Here is a 17399-nt window from a genome sequence, read left to right on the forward strand (position 1 = left end):
TGTTATGCACAAACAATGAATCATGGAACACTTCATCTAAAACTAATGATGTAATGTATGGGGATTAACATAAGAATAAAAAAAATACAAATTAAAACTCTCTTGTATTCAAACTTCTGAAACTGGCTCCATTCATGATAGTTTATTTGAGGGTCCTTGGAAAAGGTATATTTTTTAGGCTGTGTGTCTCACGTATATTCATATTATATATTTGTTTTGCAAAGCATATTATTGACATTCCCTTATCTAAAAGATAGAAGTCCTTTTATTGACCAAATGCTTTGAGTTAAATGATCTTTCATAGCAATCACAAGATTATTGTCCTAAGAAGTAGACCTGTGTGACAAACTATTTTAGTTATAATAAAATGAGATGGGGTCAAATATTAGTTTGTGTTAGTTTAAGGATCAATAGTTAATGTTACTATCTTACTCTTTTCTTTTCTTTTTTTTAAGTAGGCTCCACATGGAGTCTAACACAGGGCTTGCCCTCATGATCAAGAGTCGGACGCTTAACCAACTGAGCCACGCAGGCAACCCTATTTTACTTACAGCTAAGTTGTTTTTTTTTTTTTAAAGATTTTATTTATTTGACAGAGAGAGAGATAGCGAGAGCAGGAACACAAGCAGGGGGAGTGGGAGAGGGAGAAGCAGGCCTCCTGCTGAGCAGGGAGCCCGATGTAGGACTCGATCCCAGGACCCTGGGATCATGACCTGAGCTGAAGGCAGACGCTTAACGACTGAGCCACCCAGGCGCCCTTCAGCTAAGTTTAATATGCTGAAATATTGGAACTTTCCATATCAAAATGATGCAAAGCTCATTTACTATCAGTTTCATTTCTAAATAAATAATTTCTGAATTGTCTATTGTGGAGTGGTGATGAATTGTGTTAAACTTTCTCTCTCTCTCTCTTTCTGATTCTCCTTGCATCCATGAGAGAGATGCTTACTGGAATAAGATATGAAATTGTGACTAGAACAAGGCCAAAAGACTTTTTTAAGGGGTGAGCCCTTGGCCTCAAGTCCTTATACAAATAAACTGAGCGAATTAGTTGCAGTGCTATTGCAGTATGGTACAACTTGGCAATTGCTTCTCAGTAAGTCAATTATGTTATTGTGTCACTGGTTTAACAAATTTTTATTGAGCATTTATTATATGTAGGCAACGTTCTAGATTCTGAAAATAAGAGGTAAAAGAAACATACTTCTTGTTCTTGAAAGAACTAGATGATTATCTGTAGCTAGCGAGTAATTTCAAAATTCCTTAGTTGTGCATAAGACTTCATATATGAACCATATTTTTGTGTAAAAGGTTTCAGTGCATATCCATGGACAAAATAGCCAGTGTTCTCTAGGAATGAACGACCTTGTCAGCTTGTCACTGTTTCTCCTATTAGTGCACTGGAACATGTATGTGCCAAAGAAGTGGTGTGTTTTCACAGAAAGGAACTGGTCTAGCTTCATGGCATTTTGTTTCTTCTCAAAATAGCATCACTAGCAGCTCTTATCCTTGACCTGATTTGGGCACTTGATAAGGCATTTGGATCAGTTAGATGTGAGTGGACAAATTCAGTGAAAAAGCATAATGGGGCACCTGGGTGGCTCACTTGGGTGAGTGTCTGGCTTTGGCTCAGGTCATGATCCCAGGGTGCTGGGATCGAGCCCTGCGTCGGGCTCCCTGCTCAGTGCGGAGCCTCTTTCTCCATCTGCCGCTCCCCCTGCTTGTGCTCTCTCTCTCTCTCTCTCACATAAATAAATAAAATCTTAAAAAAAGAAAAGAAAAAGAAAAAGCATATTAGTAAGATTAACTTGACAAGTAAGAACAATGACAATGGTCAATAAAACAGGTCTTATTCAAGTGCTCTAAATGGAAGATTTAGGCTTGGAATAAATTCAAGGGTTTGACTTCTTTTTTTCCTCAGTAAAAACTGCTCTCTATGTAAGTTAAATCAGTATACATGTTACTATAAAGAGAATGGGAATTACAACCTTCCCTAAGAGACGTGCTTTAAAAAATACATGAAAAATACCTGAAAATGAGAAACAAATATTTTGAATTTTATATTCAAGGTAACATAAATCACTTACATTCAAAATGTGACTTTATGGAGTTCTGACCAAAAGAAAAGGAACGCTTTTCCTGGGGTCCCAGGATCGAGTCCCGCATCGGGCTCCCTGCTCAGCAGGGAGTCTGCTTCTCCCTCTGACCCTCCCCCCTCTCGTGCTCTCTCTCCCATTCTCTCTCTCAAATGAATAAATAAAATCTTTAAAAAAAAAAAATAACCGTTAAAAAAAAAAAAAGAAAAGGAACGCTTTTTTTTTTCCTTAAAAACTTTTTTTTCCTAGTAGGAAACATTCAGTAGCCTGGACCACAGTTGAAAAATTTGTTAACCTTAGCATCTGATGGCGACCTAGAAAAGTACTTAAACTTGCTGAATACATGGGCAAAGATGATTCTTTCAACCAAAACAATTTTATTTAAGAACGATAAGGTTCAGAAGTGAAAGTAAAAGGTAGCTCCGGATTCTGAAATAGGCTAAAAGATAACATCAGCATTATGACTCACTTAGAGAGCTAGAAGACAGGTCCTCACAGTGATTGACAACATATCTGAATAACAAAAGGGGAAGGAGTGACTTTTGTATTCACTGGTTAAAATTATTGGCGTTATTTTAAGTACAGGCGAACAAATCTGGTTATTTTTTTTCTTGGTTGTCTAACAAACTGTTTAAAATACAACATAGCCTAATTTAATTTGTTTATTTATATTAAAAAAATGACTAATTTCAGCGCCTGTATACAATAATGAAGTAATATAATCTAAGGATGTAATATTCATAGCTTTTATGTAGCTATTTTATGCAATTTATGTAGCTTTTTAACTACTGTTCAAAGTTCATTTTTCTTTTTATTTTCAAGGTAATATGTACTTATTATACAATATTTGGAAAATACAAAATAAGAAGTAAAAATACTCAGTAAACATTTACTCTCAAATAGCCATAATTAGTATTTTGGTATACTTCCTTCTAATCAATTTTATTGTGAGTAGATGTTTCCTCTTTACAAACTTGTCAAATTAGTTGTATAATTTTGGTATTCATTTTTTAAAAGTTTATGCATTTTATTATTTTTTAAGATTTTATTTTATTTACTTGAGAGAGAGAGAGCGTGCACGCAAATGAGTGCGGGGAGGGGTAGAAGGGGAGGGAGGGAGGGAGAGAATCCCAAGCAGACTCCGTCCTGTAGCCCCACTCAGGGCTTGATCCCAGGACCCTGAGATCATGACTTGAGCCGAAACTAAGAGTTGAGCACTCAACCAACTGAGCCACCGAGACTCCTTATATATATATTTTAAAGTAACCTCTATACCCAGCATGGGCCTCAAACTCACTACCTCAAGATCAAGAGGCACACGCTCTACTGACTGAGCCAGCCAAGTGCCCCTCATGTTTTTCTTTTAATATTATATCTTAAACATTTCTCATGTTGTTGGCTTTTACATCATCTTTTAAAATAATTTTCATGATTTAAAAATGGTATATAATGTTTTATTGAGTTAATGTGCAGTAATTTACTCAGCCATTTTATTTTGTTGGGTGTTAAAATTATTTCACATTTTTTACCATTGTAAATAATATTTGAACAGTGTTTTAAAAATTATTCTATGTTGGGGCGCCTGGGTGGCTCAGTTGGTTAAGCATCTGCCTTCGGCTCAGTCATGATCCCAGGGCCTGGTGGGGGATAGAGCCTCACATCAGACTAGGCGGGGAACCTGCTGAGCGGGGAGCCTGCTTCTCTCCCACAGTGGGGGGTCACTCTCGCGCTCTCAAATAAATAAATAAAATCTTAAAAAAAAATTAAAATTATTCTATGTTCACAGTTTTTCCTTGAGATTGATAACTAGAAGTATAATTAGTGAGAAAGAAAAAAATGAAAAAATTTAAGGCTCTTGATTAATACTGTCAAATTGCTTCCCAAAGAATATATAGCACTTAAAAAAATGTTTTCACATTTATTATCTAACTTGATGGCGTAGCAAACTACAGTTAGGCAGGACAGGTATTGTTATGCCCATTTGCTAGATGAGAAAATTGAGGTATATAAAGGGTGAATGTCTCACCCAAATTCATTTACGTGATCATTAATTGAGTTTGAACTAGGTGATATGGGAAAAACAAAATGAAGAAACTCAAAATTGAGCTGAAGAGATAGATGTAGACACCAATAACTATAAAACAAAGTGACATGGGAGCAGCTGCAGAAGATGCTAGAAGGGCAATGAATGAGTGCCCAGAGTTTGGCCTTGCACTTGGCTGTGAAAGGCCGGAAAGAATGTTCATGAGCCATGGTGTGGCGATAGAGGGGGAGATGGAAAGATGAGGCAGGGTATTCCAGACAGGGCAAGCCAAATGGATGAGGAGAGACTGCAAGAGGTGATATTTAAAGAATATTTTTTAGCAAAATAAACAATGATTTTTGTGTTTTAAATATACTTATTCTCTTCTTAGGCTCTAGTAAAAGGATTTTGCTAAAAATATTGTTTCACTTACCCTATTGTTGGCTTTTAGTAAAGCATAAAGTATTAATATGTGATGATACTTTATTTTTAAAAATTATTTCTTTATTACAAAAAAAATTATTTCTTTATTACATTAAGATACCTAGGAATAAACCTAACCAAAGAGGTAAAGGATCTGTACTTTGTAAACTATAGAACACTTATGAAAGAAATTGAGAAGACACAAAGAAATGGAAAAACATTCCATGCTCATGTATTAGAAGAACAAATATTAAAATATTATTAAATGTCTACACTACCCAGAGCAATCTACACATTCAATGCAATCCTTATCAAAATACCATCAACAGAGCTGAAAAAAATAATCCTAAAATTTTTATGCAACCATAAAAGACCCTGAATAGCCAGAGGAAAGATGAAAAGGAAAACCAAAGCTGGTGGCATCACAATTCCGGATTTCAAGCCAAATTACAAAGCTGGTAATCATCAAGACAGTATGGTACTGGCACAAAAACAGACATATACATCAATGGAACAGAATAAAGAACTCAGAAGTGGACCCTCAACTCTATGGTCAACTAATCTTCGACAAAGCAGGAAAGAATATCCAATGGAAAAAAAGACAGTCTCTTCAACAAATGAAGTTGGGAAAATTGGACAGCCATGTGTAGAAGAATGAAACTGGACCATTCTCTTACACCATACACAAAGATGAATTCAAAATTGATGAAAGACCTAAATGTGAGATAGGAAGCCATCAAAATCTTAGAGGAGAACACAGGCAGCTACCTCTTTGACCTCGGCCGCGGCAACTTCTTGCTAGACATGTCTCCAAAGGCAAGGGAAACAAAAGCAAAAATGAACTATTGGGACTTCATCAAGATAAAAAGCTTTTGCACAGCAAAGGAAACAGTAGACAAAACCAAAAGACAACCTACAGTATGGGAGAAGATATTTGCAAATGTCTTATCAGATAAAGGGCTAGTATCCAAGATCTATAAAGAACTTATCAAACTCAACACCCAAAAAACAAATAATCCAGTCAAGAAATGGGCAGAACAGACATTTCTCCAAAGAAGACATACAAATGTCCAACAGACACATGAAAAAATGCTCAAAATCTCTCAGCATCAGGGAAATACAAATTAAAACCGCAATGAGATACCACTTCACACCTGTCAGAATGGCTAAAATTAACACGTCAGGAAACAACAAATGTTGGCGAGGATGCAGAGAGAGGGGAACCCTCTTACACTGCTGGTGGAAATCCAAGCTGGTGCAGCCACTCTGGAAAACAGTATGGAATTTCCTCAAAAAGTTGAAAATAGAGCTACCCTACGACCCAGCAATTGCCCTACTAGATATTTACCCAAAGTATACAAACGTAGTGATCCGAAGGAGCACCTGCACTCCAATGTTTATAGCAGCAATGTCCACAATAGCCAAACAATGGAAAGAACCCAAATGTCCATCAACAGATGAGTGGATAAAGAGGATGTGGTATATATATATATATATACACACACACACACACAATGGAATATTACTTGGCCATCAAAAAAATGAAATCTTACCATTTGCAATGATGTGGATGGAACTAGAGGGTATTATGCTAAGTGCAATAAGTCAATCAGAGAAAGACAATTATCATATGATTTCACTCATATGTGGAATTTAAGAAACAAAACAGATGATCATAAGGGAAGGGAGGGAAGAATAGAAGAAGATGAAGTCAGAGAGGGAGAAAAACCATAAGAGATTCTTAACTACAGGAAACGAACTGAGGTTTGCTGGAGGAGATGTAGGTGGGGGGATGGGGTAGCTGGGTGATGAGCATTAAGGAGGGCACGTGACGTGATGAGCACTGGGTGTTATATGTAACTGATGAATAACTGAACTCTACCTTGGAAACTAATGATACACTATATGTTAATTAATTGAATTTAAATAAAATAAAATTTAAAAAATTATTTATTTATTATTGAAGTATAATTGGCATACATGCTATTTTAGTTTCAGGTGTGCAGTATATTGATTTGACAATTCTGTACAATACTCAGTACTCCCCACAATAAGTACAGTCACCATCTCACGCTATGCAACACCATTATAGTATTATTGACATATTCTCTATGCTGCACCCTTCATCTCTGTGACATTTATTTCATAACCGGAAGTTTGTATCTCTTAATCTCCTTCTCATCCTCCCACTAACCTCCCCCGGACAACCATCAGTTTGTTCTCTGTATTTAAGGGTCTGTTTTTTGTTTGTTTGTTTGTTTGTTCATTTGTTCTGTCTCTTATATAGTATTTGTCTTTCTCTGTCTGACTGATTTCAGTTAGCATAATACCCTCTGGGTCCATCCACGTTATCACAAATGGCCAGATCTTGTCCTTTTTGTGGTTGAATAATATTCCATCGTGTATATATACCCCATCTTCTTTATCCATTCATCCATTGATGGACATTGTTGCTTCCCTATCTTGGCTCCTTTTTTCCCCTTTTTTTTTTTTGAGAGAGAGTGAGAGAGAGAGAGAGAGAGCTGGGGGAGGGGCAGAGGGAGAGGGAGAGAATGAATCTTAAGTAGGCTCCATGCTCAGCACAGAGCTTGACACGGGGCTTTACCCCATGACCCAGAGACCATGACCCAAGCTGAAATCAAGAGTTGGCTGCCCCACCACCTGAGCCATCTAGGTGCCCCTATCTTGGCTCTTATAAACAGGGCTGCAGTAAGCATAGGGGTGCATGTATCTTTTCAAATTAGTGTTTTTGTTTTCTTTGGGTAAAGACCCAGTAGTAGAATTACTGGATCATCTGGATATATCATTTGCAAATACCTTCTCCCATTCACTAGGTTGCCTTTTTTTTTGTTGATGGTTTCCTTTGCAGTGCAAAAGCTTTTTATTTTGGTGTAGTCCCAGTAGTTTATTTTTGTTTTTGTTTTCCTTGCCGGAGGAGACATATCTATAAATACATTGCTAAGGCCAATGTCCAAGAGATTGCTGCGTATGTTTTCCTTTAGGAGTTTTATGGTTTCATGGATTAAAGATACATTTAGGTCTTTAATCTACTTTGAGTTTATTGTTGTATATGGTGTAAGAAAGTGCTCCTGTTTCATTCTTTGCATGTAGCTGTCCAGTTTTCCCAGCACTGTTTATTGAAAAGACTATCTTTTCTCCATTTTATATTTTTTCCTCCTTTGTCATAGAATAATTGATCATATAGGCATGGGCTCCCATTTCTGGGAGATGATATTTTTCTTTAAGAATAAACATCCCAGGATTGTTTTTAATCATCTTTATTAATTGACACCTAAGCATGGTGCTAAAATACTGGGCTATTTTGGCTAGTGGATGGCCAACTCATATGTTTTGAGCCACTTAAAGACTTTTCTTGAAGCAACTGAAAGGCAGACAATCACTAGTACAGTGTGTGCTCGCAGTAGCTCGTGGCCTAACGAGCACTGTCAGGCGGCAGTGCCTTTCAGCTGTTCGTTTTGCTGAAGGCAGATAATTTATGCTGTATCCCACAGCACAGATCAAGTACATAAAACCAGAGAGGAATGTTAATGGAAAATGTTATAAATTCTTAAAGTGACAGAGTTTTAAATATTTAACTGAAATACTCGGGTTGCAATATTATCAGATAAAGTGAAAATTTGAATGAAAGAACTTTGTAAGAGTGAATGAATACAGTGTATTTGATTTAAAACATAAGGCAAAAAAAACCACAAACAAACCATAAGGCAGTGTCTGCCACATAGTAGGCATTCAGAAATATTTGTTGACTTAATAAATGAATGGGTGTATTTATGTTTTTTGATGTGCTTAATATACATTTTTATTTTTATTTATTTTTTAAAATTCCAGTTATTTAACATACAGTGTTATATTAGTTTCAGGTGTACAATATAGTGATTCAGCACTTCCACGTATCACTCTGTGCTCATCACAACAGCTTAATATACATTTTACAATTTTGATACTACTGAATTTTACTGAACTGGCAAACTTTTAAAATATGCAGAATGAGTTATTATTAAGGCTGATACACCTAAAAGCAAATGTGTTTTGTTTTATTTTTGCTAGAATTTTTTAGACACTTGCCTTATTGCTTTTATGACTACGACTTAATTATAAAATACAATACAATACCTAAATACGGGCAGAATATTAATCATAGCTCTCAGAGACAATTCAAATTTTTCAATTATCTCAGATAAATTTTCTGCTTAGTTTAGTTAAACCACAGTACAGAGAACCAGATCATGTGGTAGACCAATCTAAAAGTATTCTGATGCCCTGAGTAAATTACTTCCTAGGAAAGACTAATACATTGTCTTAAAAGAGAAAGTTATTTCTGATGAGCTCAAGAACTGATTCAATAGACAGTATATTTTGGGGCACCTGGACAGCTCAGTTAAGTGTCTGACTCTTGATCTCAGATCAGATCTTGAACTCCAGGTCGTGAGTTCAAGTTCCACGTTGGTCTCCACGTTGGTCATGGAGCCTACTTAAGAAAAATAAACAAAACAAAAAAACAATGGAGATATCCAACAGACAGTATATTTTGCTTTCTCTACTCAGAGTGTAATTAACAAACAACTCTCTGTTTCTTTTTTTACAGTGAAGAAAACAATAATAGCTATCAATTATTAAGCACTTCTCATGGGCCAGGGATTGTACCAAGAGCTGTAATAAGACATGTGTGGTCTCATTTTATCTTCACTCCAACATTATGAGGTAGACACTATTATTATCACCCTCATTTTACAAATGTGGAACAGAGACATAAAGTTTACGTGACTTGTGCAAGGTCACAGAGCTAGGGAGAGGTGGAGCTGGGATCCAAATCCAGCTCTGATTCCAGGTATTTAGTAACTGGGGTTTGCTGCCTTTCCATACACGTGTTGAACCTGTTGTCTACAATAACTCATGAAACAGGGACACTTGAAACTTTCTTCTGTTGCCAGTGAGTATATAAGTTCTGTTCTTTTTTTTTTTTTAAGATTTTATTTATTCATTTGAGACAGAGATACAGAGAGAGAGCGTGAGCATGAGCAGGGGAGAGGCAGAGGGAGAGGGAGAAGCAGGCTCCCCGCCTAGCCAGGAGCCAGATGTGGGGCTCAATCCCAGGACCCTGGGATCATGACCTGAGCCGAAGGCAGACGCTTAACCATCTGAGCCACCCAGGCGCCCCGTAAGTTCTGTTCTTATGTTTGATGCTACAGGAAAGTCTTCACTTTCTTTCACCCTGACTTCCTATTCTCTAAGCCTTTGGAATGGAGGTAAGCTAATAAACTTGCCTTTTGGAACAATGCCATAATAGCCAACATTTACTGGCTGCTTTTACTGTGTGCCAGGCACCTTCTTCTTTTTTTTAAGTTTTTATTTATTTGTCAGAGAGAGAGAGGGTGTGAGCACAAGCAGGGGGAGTGGCAGGCAGAGGGAGAAGAAAGCTCCCTGCTGAGCAAGGAGCCCAATGAGGGACTCCATCCCAGGACCCTGGGATCATGACCTGAGCCGAAGGCAGAAGCTTAACCGACTGAGCCACCAAGGCATCCCTCTTTTTTTATTTTTTAAGATTTTATTTATTTTATTTTTTAAAAAAGATTTTATTTATTTATTTGACAGAGAGAGCGCACAAGCAGGGGGAGTGGGAGAGGGAGAAGCAGACTCCTCGCTGAGCAAGGGGCCTGATGCAGGACTTGATCTCAGGACCCTGGGATCACGACCTGAGCCGAAGGCAGATGCTTAACCAACTGACAGGGCACTTTTTTTTTTTTTTAAAGATTTCATTTATTTATTTGAGAGAGAGAATGAAAGAGAGAGAGCACAAGAGGGGGGAGGGTCAGAGGGAGAAGCAGACTCCCTGCTGAGCAGGGAGCCCGATTCGGGACTCGATCCTGGGACTCCAGGATCATGACCTGAGCCGAAGGCAGTCGCTTAACCAACTGAGCCACCCAGGCGCCCCAACAAGGCACTTTTTAATCGCTGTATAAACATTATCTTATTTAATCATTGACGTATCCTAAGGAAGGTACTATTATTAGCCTCCATTTTATAGATCAGGAAACTGAAGCTTAATAAAGTTAAGCACATTACCGAAGGTGAGCAACTCACAATCACACAGGTTAAGTCCAGAAGCAGAGGGGTTGGGATTTGAACCCAGGTAGTTTGACCAACAATCAGCTTACTTAACTGCCTCGCTCCACTGCTTTCCTAAATCACAAACAGTGGGCCTGTCTCAGAGCAGGTTCAGACACCACTTCCCCTCCCCTGGGAAGAATGCCTCATGCTGACATTCCCCATCCAAGTGAGAAGTCTGCAGGAGGCAGGGGCCCATAGAACATAGCTCTGAGCTCTATCAGGCCTTCACATGTTGGAATGTTCTATATGGATTTTTGTTTTCTCATGGCTAGAACATTGACATCCTTCACAATTCCCCTGAGGGAGGACAAACTTTTTTCTGACATGTGAGCTTCTCTCTCATTGCAGATGGAGGGTGTGGATTGCATCTGTCTTGGGCAGCTTCTTTCTTCTCTCTCTCTCTCACTTACCAGCTGAAGTGCCCCAAGCACTTGCCTGCTTCTTTCGTTTTCCCACTATTTCCCACAGTTTTTTTTTTTTTTCCCCCAAAGGTAAAACATAGATCTTTCTGTTTCATGTTATAGCAGCTGTCTGATTTGCCCCCCTTCACCTCCTACCACCAATTGGAGCAAATGGAAAGGAACACATTTGCTAAAATGGGACTGACCCAGGCGGCCCACCCCTGTTGGCTCAGTGGGTACCCTCTGCAGGGGAGACAGTGTGAGTTTTTGTAATCTTGCTACTCTCCCTGGGAGGTCTTTTAAGGGCTGGGGACCTAGGGATGTTTTTCTATCAGGCCTTCTTTTTTTTTCCCCCTACCTAGGTTTGATCTTGCATTCCATTGCTAAATAAGGTAACAACACTAACTAATGCCTGCTATGGAACTTTACAGTTCACAGACTTCTTTTTTATTCAGTCTCTCATTTAACCTTTATAACCACCTGGTGGCAAGTATTATTCACACACTGAGGGATGAGAAAACTGGCTTCGAGAGACAGGATCACGAAGCCCAAGATCTTTTGCCAGGGAATCTCTGGTCCTTTCTACTATATGATGACATAGTAGCTTTTTTGGGGGGGGGGTCACAGTAACTTTTAAGTAGCATGATCATGGAGTTGAGCGAAACCCTGAGAGATGCTTCGTACCATGGAAAGTCTTTGTAGTGGAAAGCATTTTGGAATGTGGAGGTCAGCATAGTGCCCAGGCCTTAGCAGGTGTCCTATAAATTGTTGCCCTAAAGCTAGTCAGACATTGTCACTAACTTGCAGTATGCAGTTTAGCCTCAGGCCACCCTTTTAACCTCCTTTTCCCTTCATTCTTTATCTGCCCTGTTGGTCTCAGAGGGTTGTTGCAGGCATCAAATGAGATGAATATATAGCTTTACAGAGTGATATAGAAATATAAGGAATTAACTTTATGCCATTATTTTAAATCTGAATTTCTCTGGCAAACTCCATACTTTCTGTTTCCTTTATGAATATCTTTCTTTGGGATGATCTTGTCTCAGAAGCTCTGTGGGAGTATTTTAGTGACTAATTGCATACTTCTTTTTATTTATTTATTTATTTTTTAAAAAGATTTTATTTATTTATTTGACAGAGAGAGACACAGCGAGAGAGGCAACACAAGCAGGGGGAGTGAGAGAGGGAGAAGCAGGCTTCCCGCAGAGCAGGGAGCCCGATGTGGGGCTCGATCCCAGGACTCTGGGATCATGACCTGAGTCGAAGGCAGACGCTTAACGGCTGAGCCACCCAGGCGCCCCTGCATACTTCTTTTTAAAAAGAAAGGAAGAAGGAAAAGAGAGAGAGAGAGAGAAAAAAAAAAGAACAGGGCTTAATGGGAAGGGTTTAAGTATTAGCCCAGGGAGGCAGCACTTTTAAAGAAAGATAAACAGCGAGACAGTTGAAGAGCAGGTAAAATAGCAAATATTATGCAGTTCTTAATGTGAGCCGGGGCATGTTTTTCATGCTTCTTGGGTATTAATTAATCCTCATGGTGACCTTATGAGCACTGTCCAGATGATGAAATAAGGACTTAAATAATGTGCACAGACCGTAGAGCCACTAAATGGTAGAGCAGACCTTGGGGCTGGTCAGTTGCTGCAGGGCTCAGGCCCTCACACTTCACCTTCTGCCTTTGGAATCAGAGGTGTGAAGACAGCACATGGGATGTCTTTTGTAAATTGAGGCAAGTGCATTCAATCCTGCTATAATTCCTCTTCAAAATACTTTTTGCTCACTTTTAAAACACAGATGCAAATTGGTAAAGGTATAGGATTTGTAAATAATTTTTTGTAATTATTATTGTAAATAATAATTTGGAGGTCTTTTAGCCTGTTCTTCAACCAGAATCAGTTGTAGCTTCTTTCACTGATACTTTTCTAAATTTTATTTCTCTATTTCCTGATAACTTATTCTCTCTACCAGAGTGGAGACTTTCTTAGTATTGCCTTTCCTTTTCTTTCTTTCTTTTAGCTTCCTTGCACTGAATAAAGCTATTTCTTTTTAAAAATTTAAATAGGCACTATAATCATATAGTTCACAACTAAATGAAAAAACATAAGAAGGTATATAATGAAAATTGTCCTTTCTGCTCTCCTGTCCCCATCATGCCTACTTCCCACACACTTCAACTCCAGTAAGTAGTGTTAAGTTTTCAGTGTATCTTTTCAGAGTTCCTTTATGAATGCAGAAGCAATTTTGAAAGTTTTTCAACTTCTTTAATGCAAAAGGTAATACTATTCTTATCTTCCTTTTTTTACTTAATATATCTTGGAAATCTCTCCATATTGGTACTTAGAGAACATCCTCATTTCCTTCCTTCCTTCTTTTCTTTTTTTTAAACAATACATAGTAATTCATCTTATAGAGTACCATAATGTATTTGATGGACTTTTGAGTTGTCTTTTCAAAGCTGCCATTTTAAATGCCTTAGTAAGGGAATGTGGGGCGCACAGGTAAAATGAGGACAGGAAAATCTAGAAAATCTCCAGATAAGAAGTTGTGACCTGGCTCTGCACTGTGCTGACGCACATCTGGAGTGCCAGAGGCTTGCATTCTGACTACACCTGTCCTAGTCGGAGGAAGAAGGAAAACAGTCAATTCTTGTGAAGCTTCAATACACCTGAGTTTGGTTTGCTGCAAAGTCTCAAGGTGAGGACAGATTGACAGCTGGTGTATGAGCTGCCCAAAGGTAAACTCCTGTAATAAAGAAATTGATAGCATGATAGATCGAGGTGAGATAAGGACTATTATGCACAGGTAAAGTTCTTTCAACAGGCTGCTACCAATTCTCATATATAACTTGCAATAGAAAAAAAATTGGTTCAACAGCTCTATTTTTAAACCTTTAAGTGAGCTCTGACACCTTATCAAAGAACAAGAGAGAAGATTTATCTTTGTATCTTGGACACATGTCAAATGAAAACCTCAGTAAAGGATAAAGTATTTAAAATACAAATGACTTATCTTAAACATACAATATTTAGCAGTTTATTAAAGGCTTAGTTGAATGATAAGATCAAGAAGCAGTTTAATCTTAAGCTTTCCAAGGTTAGTAATTATATATGTGGGATTTTATGTCATAGTTTTGATATGGATCCATGGTTTTCCCCCTGTTAATAAAAAAGGGATAGTTGCAAGTTAATATAACAGATTATCATTGTACTTAAAAAATGAAATATAGGGTGCCTGGATGGCTCAGTCGATTAAGCATCTGCCTTCAGCTCAGGTCATGATCCCAGGGTCCTGGGATTGAGTCCTGCATTGGGCTCCTGGCTCAGCGGGGAGCCTGCTTCTCCCTTTGCCCTTCCCTCTGTTCATGCTGTGTGCGTGTGCACGTGGGCTCTGTCTCTCTCTCACAAAAATAAATAAAATCTTAAAAAAAAAGAAATACACCAGAAATATGCAACTATATAATTTAGATCAGTGTTACACAAACACTGTTTTATGGATTGATAGTGACATGGAAGATACTTTTAATTTATTTTTGCTACAGAGAATATAATGGTTTGCATGGTTAAGGAAGAAAACATAGTATTACTACTGATGTTCAGGTGTAAATCCAAAGATTGTTCCTTTATTCTTTTCTTTTCTTTTTTCTTTTCCTTCCTTCTGCCCTTCCTTCCCTTCCATCCTTTCCTTTCCTTTCCTTTCCTTTCCTTTCCTTTCCTTTCCTTTCCTTTCCTTTCCTTTCCTTTCCATTCCTTTCCTTCCTTCCTTTGGTTTATTCTCTTTTTTTTAAGGGGTCAGATGAAAGGAGACAGAAATGTCAAAGATATATCAATTTCGTTTTTATAAATATTTGTCCCGAGTGAGGACGATAATAAGGAAGTTACAAAAAAGAAGCTTAAGTATCAAGCCATAAAATCAGATTTCTCTAAACTTGATTTTCTATAGTAACCTTTTCAAGAGGTGCATTCTGTGGATATAATTACTGTATTAGGAATAGCAAGGTTCAGGGACATCTGTGTGGCTCAGTCGTTAAACGTCTGCCTTCGGCTCAGGTCATGATCCCAGGGTCCTGGGGTTGAGTTCCACATCAGGCTCCTTGTTCAGCGGGAAGCCTGCTTCTCCCTCTGCCTGCAGTTCCCCCTGTGGTCCTCTCTCCCTCCCTCCCTCTCTCCCTCTTTCTCTCTGACAAATAAATAAAATCTAAAAAAAAAAAAAAAAAGCAAGGTTCTTTAACATTTGGGGTTAATTAAATTGTAAGGAACTTATCAGGACTCATATTGTATTCTTTGTTACTTTGGGGAACTTCTCTTGAGTTTCATTGAGAAAAACATTTTAAACTCTAAATAACTGTGAAATACAAGTAACTCTGGAAGGAAAAGCAAATTGAGTAACTTGTTTTCTTATCTGTGAAGACTGATAAGGTAAAAAAATATCATTTAACCAAAGCAACTTTTTTCTCTAAAAAATTTGAAATAATCTTGGAAAAGTTTCATTTTAAGTCCAGTTTAATAACCTTATGCTTTTGAAAAATATTTTTTTGAAGATTAAAGGTGACAATTTCAGAAACATCACTAAATATCTTGCTTATTCTTTTTTTGTGTGTGTTAACCAGTTTTCACAGTTGAATATTTATTCGATAAAAACTTTACAGATTGGACAGTTTATTATATATAGTTCAAACTACTGAATGAAAAAGTAGGTCCCCCAGATGCAAAAATACTGCACCAACCAACCTAAGGTAAAGACAGATTTCCACACTGAACAGCTCTCCATGTGGCTGGGAGGTAGTCTGTTCTCAGTGTAAACTTCAAAACTGTACAAAAATAAGGTTTTCATTTTATTTCATTCTCCATACATTCAATATGATTGCAAACCCAGAAGCCTAACTAATAATGGGTGTCTGTAATCAGGAATCAGTCCCCGCTCCTGAAAGGAATGTGGCTGTCTATTTACACAGGGCACACTGTGCTCTGCATGTTGTATAGACATGAAAGCAGTGACCAGGAACATTAAACAGTTAATATAAGGGAGTTCTTTTTTTTTTTTTTTTTTTAAGGAGTTTCTGCATTTAATAGTTTGCCAGAAGAATTTTAACTTATTAAATAAAATATATTCTAAGTGAACCTAAAAATGACATTTTATAAACTTAAAAATACCTTTTTTTAGGTATAATACATCAATCATATCTGCAAGTAGAAAACCAAAACTGTATATAAAGTAGTATTTCTCACCCAGCAATAAGAAGCACTTATGTAATTACTTTTCAAAAGGGTCAGAAAAACTATTTTAAATCCACTAAGACTAACTTATAACTTAGATATTTATACTGATGCTATTTATTCAGTGATTCACTAATACTGCAAAACAAGCTTTCTTCTGGAGATACAGTGATTTCTTCATGTTAACTGGGTAAGAACTGGATATATTAAAAAAGAAGGAAGAATCAATGAATTTTCCAGCATGAATCCTAAGTTGCTTCTTCTTTTTTTTTTTTAAGTTTATTTAAATAATCTCTACACTCAAAGTGGGGCTCAAACTCACAACCTCAAGATCAAGAACTGCATGCTCTAGGGGCGCCTGGGTGGCTCAGTCCTTAAGTGTCTGCCATCGGCTCGGGTCATGATCTCAGGGTCCTGGGATCGAGCCCCGCGTCGGGCTCCCTGCTCCGCGGGAGGCCTGCTTCTCTCTCTCCCACTCCCCATGCTTGTGTTCCCTCTCTCACTGTGTCTCTCTCAAATGAATAAATAAAATCTTTTAAAAAAAAAGAACTGTATGCTCTACCAACTGAGCCAGCTACAGGCCCATAAGTTGTTTATTATTTGAACCAAAAATTTTGAACTCATGATGAAATAAATCAAGTCAGGTCTTCCTCAGTAGTCCACCTGGACACTGACTTATTACCCTCTTCTACAGTCTACCAGTTCAGTTTTTCTGAAGGTGTGAACCAGTTATATTGGGATCACCTGGGGTCTTTAGGTATGATTATTGTATTGTAGTCATTTTCTTTTAGAGACCCAAATTGAAGTATTAATGGATAAAATACTAAGATCTGGGATTATCTTCAAAATAAATTAGTGTTGAAAGGGAAGTAGTGGCATATAGATGAACTAAGACTGGCTCGGTGTTGTCTGTTGAAGCTGGGTGATGGGAAAGTGTGTAATCTTATACTACTTTCTCTAATTTTGTATGGTTTAAAATTTCCATTGCAAACAATTAAAACAACAATCTCTTGTGGTCTTGCTAAAAATTCAGGTTCCTAGATTCCACCCAAGATCTCCTGAGTGAGAGTCTCAGGGGTGAGACAATAGATAAGACATGTTATGTAGCCCACTTTTG

Source organism: Leptonychotes weddellii, chromosome 12, assembly GCF_054177405.1.
Source record: "Leptonychotes weddellii isolate Sample4059 chromosome 12, ASM5417740v2, whole genome shotgun sequence".
Taxonomy (NCBI): Eukaryota; Metazoa; Chordata; class Mammalia; order Carnivora; family Phocidae; genus Leptonychotes; species Leptonychotes weddellii.